Genomic DNA, 7,726 nt, shown 5'->3' with positions numbered 1-7,726 from the left:
CAGAGAAGTGATCTTGCAGACAGAGCAGTAGAAATTGTCCAATCTCAACAACAGAGAGAAAATACGCTGAAAAAAAAAAAAAAAAGGACAGAGTCTCAGAGACCCTTATAGGGCAACAACAAAGATCTAAGATTTATGTCACTGGACTTCTGCAAGAAGAGGAGAAACAGTAGTGAAGAAAACACATTTAAAGAAATAATGGCTGAAAGCTTCCCAAAGTAGGCAAAGGACATAAACCTACGGATTGAAGAAGCTGAGCAAACCCCAGTAGGATAAACCAAACAAAACCCAGGCCCATACGTCATCATTTAAAGTCTAAACACTAAAAACAAAGGAAAACCCTTGAAAGCAGCTAGAGAGAAACGACACACGAGGCATAGGGGACACTGATTAGAATGACAGTGGCGTTCTCATCTGAAACTAGGGAAACTAAAAGGAAGTGGCATGATATTCTTCAAGTACTGAAAGAACTGTCAACTGAGAGTCCTACATTGGGCAAAAGTATCTTTCAGGAATGAGAGGGAAACAAAGGCATTCTCAGGCGAAGGAAAACTAAAACAAGTCTGTGTTAATCAGTTCAGGCTACCATGACGAAATACCACAGAATGGGTGGCTTGAACAACATGAATTCATTTCTCACAGTTCGGGAGGCTGGGAAGTCCTCAGTCAAGATGCTGGCTGATCTGGTTCCCGGAAAGGGCTCTCTTCGCAGCTTGCAGAGGGCTGCCTCCTGGCTGTGTCCTTCCATGGTGGGAGGAGAGAGAAGGGTAGGGGAAGCAAGCTCTCTGGTGTTGCTTATAAGGCCACTCATCCCATCACAAGGGCCTCTGATGACCTCATCTAAACCCAATTACTTCCCCAAAGTCCCACATCCAAATACTGTCATATGGGGGTGAAGGCTTCAACACATGAATTTTGGGGGAGACAAATTCAGTCCATATCAAATTTGTTTCTAGGACATCTGCTATGAAAGAAAGGTGAAAGGAAGTTCTTCAAACAAAAGTGAAATAACAGACAAAGACTTGGAACTTCAGAAAGGAAAAGAGAACAACAGAATGGGTTACAATAGGAGTAAATATTCTTCTCCTCATGAGCTTTTTTTTTTTTCTCATGAGGTTTTTAAAACATATTTGATGGTTGAAGCAAAACATTGTAACAACATTTGATACGGTTTTCAATGTATATAGAGGGAATACTTAGGACAATTACATTTTGAAAGTAGGATGGGTAAAGGGATCTAAAGAGAAGTAAGTAAATTCCTCCATGTCAATTACAGTGGTGAAACACTGACATGGGTGGACTGTGATAAGTTACACAGTTGCAGGTTGCAATACCCACAGCAATCACTAAGAAGACCATACAAAGTGATTGTCGTAGTACATTCTGTGCTGCTGTAACAGAATACCTGAGACTGGAAAATTTATAAAACACATTTATTTCACACAGTTCTGGAGGCTGGGAAGTCCAAGATCAAGTCACCAAGAGGTCTGGCATCTGGGAAGGGCTGCTCTCTGCTTCTGAGACAGTGCCTTGAATGCTGCATCCTCTGGAGAGGGGAAACACTGTGTCCTCACATGGCAAAAAAGGGGAAAGGGCAAAAAGGGAGGCATTCCCTCCATCAAGCCCTATTCTAACAACATTAATCTGTTCATAAGGGCAGAGTCCTCATGACCTAAACACATCCCAAAAGACTCCACCTCCCAGCACTGTTGCATTGGGGATCAAGTTTAGACATGAATTTTTGGAAGGGACAAAAACATTCAAATCATAACAGTGATATGCTCAAAAATTATATAAATAAGTCAAAATGGAATTCTAAAAAAATGGTAACGTATCCACCCCAAGGAAGGCAAAGGGAGAGAAACAAAGGAATAAGAATCAGAGGGAACAAACAGAAAAAAGTAATAAAATATACTAATTTAAACTACAATGAGGGCTGGGCACAGTGGCTCACACCTGTAATCCCAGCACTTTGGGAGGCCGAGGTGGGGAGATCACGAGGTCAGGAGTTCGAGACCAGCCTGGCCAACATGATGAAACCCCATCTCTACCAAAAATAGAAAAATTAGCCAGGCGTGGTGGCATACTCCTGTAATCCCAGCTACTCAAGAGGCTGAGGCAGGAGAATTGCTCGAACCTGGGAGGCAGAGGTTACAGTGAGCCAAGATCACGTCACTGCACTCCAGCCTGGGTGACAGAGCGAGATTCCGTCTCAAATAAAAAGATGAAGAGGCTAGGCATGGTGGCTCACATCTGTAATCCCAGCACTTAGGGAGGCCGAGGCAGGCGGATCACTTGAGGTCAGGAGTCCGAGACCAGCCTGGCCAACGTGGTGAAACCTTGTCTCTACTAAAAATACAAAAATTAGCCAGGTGTGGTGGTGTGTGCCTGTAGTCCCAGCTACTCAGGAGGCTGAGGCAGGAGAATCGCTTGAACCCAGGAGGCAGAGGCTGCAATGAGCCAATATCGTGCCACTACGCTCCAGCCTGGGCAACAGAGCAAGACCCTGTCTCAAAAATAAAATAAATAAAAATAAATTAAAACAAAAAGACAAAGTTGGGCACAGCAGTGGATGCCTTTAGTATCAGCCACTAGGGAGGCTGAGTTGGGAGGATCACTTGAGCCCAAGAGTTCTAGGCCAGCCTGGGCAACATAGTGAGACACCTGTCTCTAAAATAAAAATAAAATACAATTTTAAAAAAGATGAAAGATAATCCCAGCACTTTGGGAGGCCGAGGCGGGCAGATCACCTGAGGTCAGGAGTTAGAGACCAGCCTGAACAACATGGAGAAACCCCATCTCTACTAAAAATACAAAAAAAAAAATTAGCCAGGCATAGTGGTACATGCCTGTAACCCCAGCTACTTGGGAGGCTGAGGCAGGAGAATTGCTGGAACCCGGGAGTCAGAGGGTGCAGTGGGCTGAAATTGCATCATTGCACTGAAGCCTGGGCAACAAAAGGGAAACTCTGTCTCAAAAAAAAGAAATCAATATGTTAAAATGATATCTGCACTCTTATGTTCATGATATAATTATTCACAATAGCCAAGATAGGAAATCAACCTCTATCCATCAATGTGTGAATAAAGAAAATGTGGGCCGGGTGCGGTGGCTCACGCCTGTAATCCCAGCATTTTGGGAGGCCAAGGCAGGTGGATCACGAGGTCAGGAGATTGAGACCATCCTGGCCAACATGGTGAAGCCCCCTCCCTACTAAAAATATAAAAAATTAGCCGGGCATGGTGGCATGCGCCTGTAGTCCCAGCTACTCAAGAGGCTGAGGCAGGAGAATCGCTTGAACCCAAGAGATGGAGGTTGCAGTGAACAGAGACTGCGCCACTGCATTCCAGTCTGGGCGACAGTGTGAGACTCCGTCTCAAAAAAAAAAAAAAAAAAAAATCCACCAAAGAGATATAGCAATCCTAAATGTGCATGCACTAAACAAGATCATTTCAAATTATACAAAGAAAAAATGATTAGGCTGAAAGGAGAAGTGGACAAATCCACAATTATAATTGAGGATATCAACACCCACCCCTGCAACAAATGGAATTACTAGAAAGAAATTCAAGCAATGATAAAGAAGAATTAAACAACGCCATCAATCAACAGTATCAAGGCCAGGCTCGGTGGCTCACGCTTGTAATCCCCGCACTTTGAGAGGCCAAGGTGGGTGGATCACCTGAGGTTAGGAGTTTGAGACCAGCCTGGCCAACATGGTAAAACCCTGTCTCTACTAAAAATACAAAAATTAGCCGGGCGTGATGGCACATGCCTGTAGTCCCAGCTACTTGGGAGGCTGAGACAGGAGAATCCCTTGAACTCAGGAGGCAGAGGTCGCAGTGAACCAAGATCACATCACTGCACTCCAGCCTGGGGGACAGAGCAAGACTCCGTCTCAAAAAAAAAAAAAAAAACAGTATAGAACATTCGACCCAACAACAGAATACATGTTGTTTTTGAGTGCCTGTGGAACATTCACCAAGATAGAACATTACCTGGGTCATAAAACAAACCTCAACAAATTTAGAAAAACTGTAATAAGAGGGAGTATGTTCTCTGATTATATAGAATCAAATTACAAATCATAACAGAAAGACAACAGGAAAACCCCTAAACACTTATTTTAAAACATGCTTCTCAATAACCTATGGGTCACAAAGTAAGTCAAAAGGAAATTTTATAAATACACAGAACTGGAAAAAATGAAAATACACCTGTCAAAATGTGTGCAATGCATGAGTATAGTGTTGAGAAGGAAATTTATAGAACTAGGTACTTACATTAGAAAAGAGGAAAGGTCTCAAATCAATAATCTAAGTTCCCACTTCAAGAAACTAGAAAAAGAAGAGCAAACGAATCTCAAGGAAGTAGAAGGCAGGAAATAATAAAGATAAGAACAGAAATCAATACAATTGAAAACAGAAAAACAGCAAAGAAAACAATCAATGAAACAAAAACTTGGATCTTTGAAAAGATCAATACAATTGAAAAACTTGTAACAAGACTGGCAAAGATAAAAAGAGAGAAGATACAAATCGTCAATATTAGAAATGAAAAAGGGGATGTCACTACAGATTTTGCAGTCACTAAAAGGATACTGCAAGTTCCATAAAGAAGAACTCTATGCTCATAAATTCAACAACTTGGAAGAAATGGACCAATTACTCCAAAACCACAAACGATCAAACTCAAGCAATATAAAATAGGTGATCTGAATAATTCTACAACCATCAAAAATTTAAATTTATTATTTAGCCCTCAAAAAAGAAATCTTGAGGCCCAGATGTTTTCACTGGAGAATTCCTCCTAACACTTAAAGAGAAATTAGCATCAATTTTGTAGAATCTCTTCCAGATAATAGAAGCAAAGGGAACACCTCCCAACTCATTGTATGAGGCCAGTGTTACCTTGCTACCAAAACCAGGAAAAAAAGCATACACACAAAAGGAAAGCTACAAACTGATATCTCTTGTGAATTTAGGCACAAAAATCCTCACCAAAATATTAGGAAATCAAATCCAGCAATGTTTTAAAGGAATTATACACCATGACCAAGTAGGATTTATTCCAGGTATGAAAGGCTGGTTCAGTTTTTGATACTCATCAATGTCATCCACCAAAACTGGTTAAAGAAAAAAAAGCATATGGGCCGGGCGCAGTGGCTCAAGCCTGTAATCCCAGCACTTTGGGAGGCCGAGACGGGCGGATCACAAGGTCAGGAGATCGAGACCATCCTCGCTAACACGGTGAAACCCCGTCTCTACTAAAAATACAAAAATCAGCCTGGCGCTGGGTGGCGGTGCCTGTAGTCCCAGCTACTCGGGAGGCTTGAGTGGTGGAACATGGAACCCGGAGCCGCAGTGAGTGGAGAGGCCACTGCACTCCCAGCCTGGCAGAGCAGAATTGTCTCAAAAAAAAAGGTCGGCGAGTCTCGTAGTCCCGGCACTTTGGGAGTTTCAGGCAAGCAGGATCACGAGTATTGTCAGGAGATCGAGACCATCCCAGCTAACACGGTGAACTTGTACTGCTAAAAATTAGCTGGGCGTGGTGGCGGTGCCTGCAGTCCCAGCGCCACCAGGAGGCTGAGGCAGGAGAAGCCTGCTGCGTGAACCCAGGTGGAGCTTGCAGTGAGCCGAGATCGCGGTTATCGTTCTCCAGTCTGGCCAACAAGCCAGACTCCACTTCAAAAAAAAAAAGCAGGATCATATCACTGGTGAGAAAACAAAACAACTCCAGTGGTTTCAGGCATGGTCGCCCGTAATCCCAGCACTTTGGGAGGTCGGCAGGTGGGATCACTTGAGATCTGGTTTGAGACTAGCCTACTAATATCATGGTGAAATTCAATATTAAAACACAAAAGTATCCACGGCTGGGCACCACCAGAATCCGTATTCAGTCGAGGATTGCTGAACTGAAAATGCCGAAGTAGCAAAACATCATCTCCGGCAACAGAGCAAAACCCATCGAAGTGCCAAAATTTCAAACAAACAAAACCGTTTTTTCTTTGTTTTCCTTTTTTGGTCTCCCCGCTGCCTGAGCTGGAGCGATCAGCTCACGCCCCAGTCTTCCGTCTGGCAATTCTCCACTTCAGCCTTCCAAGTAGCCGAATCCATGGCATGTACCATTTCATCAGCTGGCGGTATTTTAGTAGAGACTGGTTTCACTCATGCCTTTGACTTAAAGTGGTGGGATTACAGGCGTGAGCCACTGCAACTCGCCCACCCCAGTATTTGATAAACACCAATACTCAGACTTCTGGTTCTGTTCCCAGATTGACTCATGGCTCTGTGTCCACAACAAGATGCAGACAGACTGTAGCAGAAGGGAGTTTTTTCTGCAGCTGGCTGAGAGAAGGTAGGAGTAATTCACCAGACCCACCCAAAGTTAGGGTGTTTTGTTAGCTTACGTATACAATTCAAACTCTATGCCTATGTGCAGGAGTGTTTCTTAATTAATCTAATCTTTTTTTTTTTTTTTTTTTTGAGACAGGGTCTTGTTCTGCCACCCAGGCTGGACTGCATGGTATGATCTTAGCCCAGTGCAGTCTAGACCTCCTCGCTCAAGTGTTCTCCCACCTCAGCCTCCTGAGTAGCTGGGACTACACATGAGCCACCACACCCAACTGATTTTAAATTTTTTGTAGAGATGCAGTCTCCCAATGTTGCCTAGGGTGGTCTCAAACTCCTAGGCTCAAGTGATCCACCTAGTGCTGGGATTACAGGCGTGAGCCACCCTCACCCGGCCATCTAATCCTCTTTAACTAGGGTCTGAAGGTAGGAAAGTCTATTTTTGAGATGGAGTTCACTAGGCTGGAGTGCAATGGCGCGATTCGGCCACCTCTGCCTCCCAGGTTCAAGTGATCTCCCGCCTCAGCTCTTTCCGAGTAGCTGGAATTACTGGCAGGCAACCACCATGCCCGCCATCTTGCTTGGGCAGAGATGGTTTCACCATGCTGGTCAGGGCTGGTCTCAAACTCTCCTGACCTCGTGATCCCGCCTCTGCCTCGCCACCAAAGTGTTGGGATTACAGGCATGAACCACTGTGCCTGGTTTCTTTTGTTCTCTTTCTTCCTTTTCTTTTTTGAAACAGAGTCTCACTCTGTCGCCCAGGCTGGAGTGCAATGGCTTGATCTCAGCTCACTGCAACCTCCGCCTCCCGGGTTCTAGAGATTCTCCTCTTCAGCCTCCCTAGTAGCTGGGACTATAGGCGCATGCCACCATGCCTGGCTAATTTTTGTATTTTTTAGTAGAGACAGTGTTTCACCATATTGGACAGGCTGGTCTTGAACTCCTGACCTCATGATCCGCCCGCCTCGGCCTCCCAAAGTGCTGGGATTACAGACGTGAGCCACTGTGGCCGGCCAAGTTTCTTAATCTTAATCCTAAATGGGTTTTGGTAGGGGTCGCATGTGTAGGAATGCTATCAGGTTTTGAGGTTGAGAAATCCAGGAGGGGTTTCGTGGTTTGTTTTTGCATTTCAGTTCTGGTACTCAGGCACCAGTTTTCCCAGGTCAGTATTCATTTTTTACTCCTGCTTTAATGTTTGACTTATACACTCCTCATTACAACAAAGGGCTTATGGAGACCTGGGCTGCCACAGTTCCTGGAAAAGATGGAGTGGATACACTCCTCCCTGTTTCTCCCACAAAGTACAGCTGAAACCCCTGGATGTCACATAGAAAAGAAGCCTGAGAAGACTGCAAGGTACAGAAGAGCCAGCAGAT

Source organism: Papio anubis, chromosome X, assembly GCF_008728515.1.
Source record: "Papio anubis isolate 15944 chromosome X, Panubis1.0, whole genome shotgun sequence".
Classification (NCBI taxonomy): Eukaryota; Metazoa; Chordata; class Mammalia; order Primates; family Cercopithecidae; genus Papio; species Papio anubis.
This window is presented reverse-complemented; position numbering follows the sequence as displayed.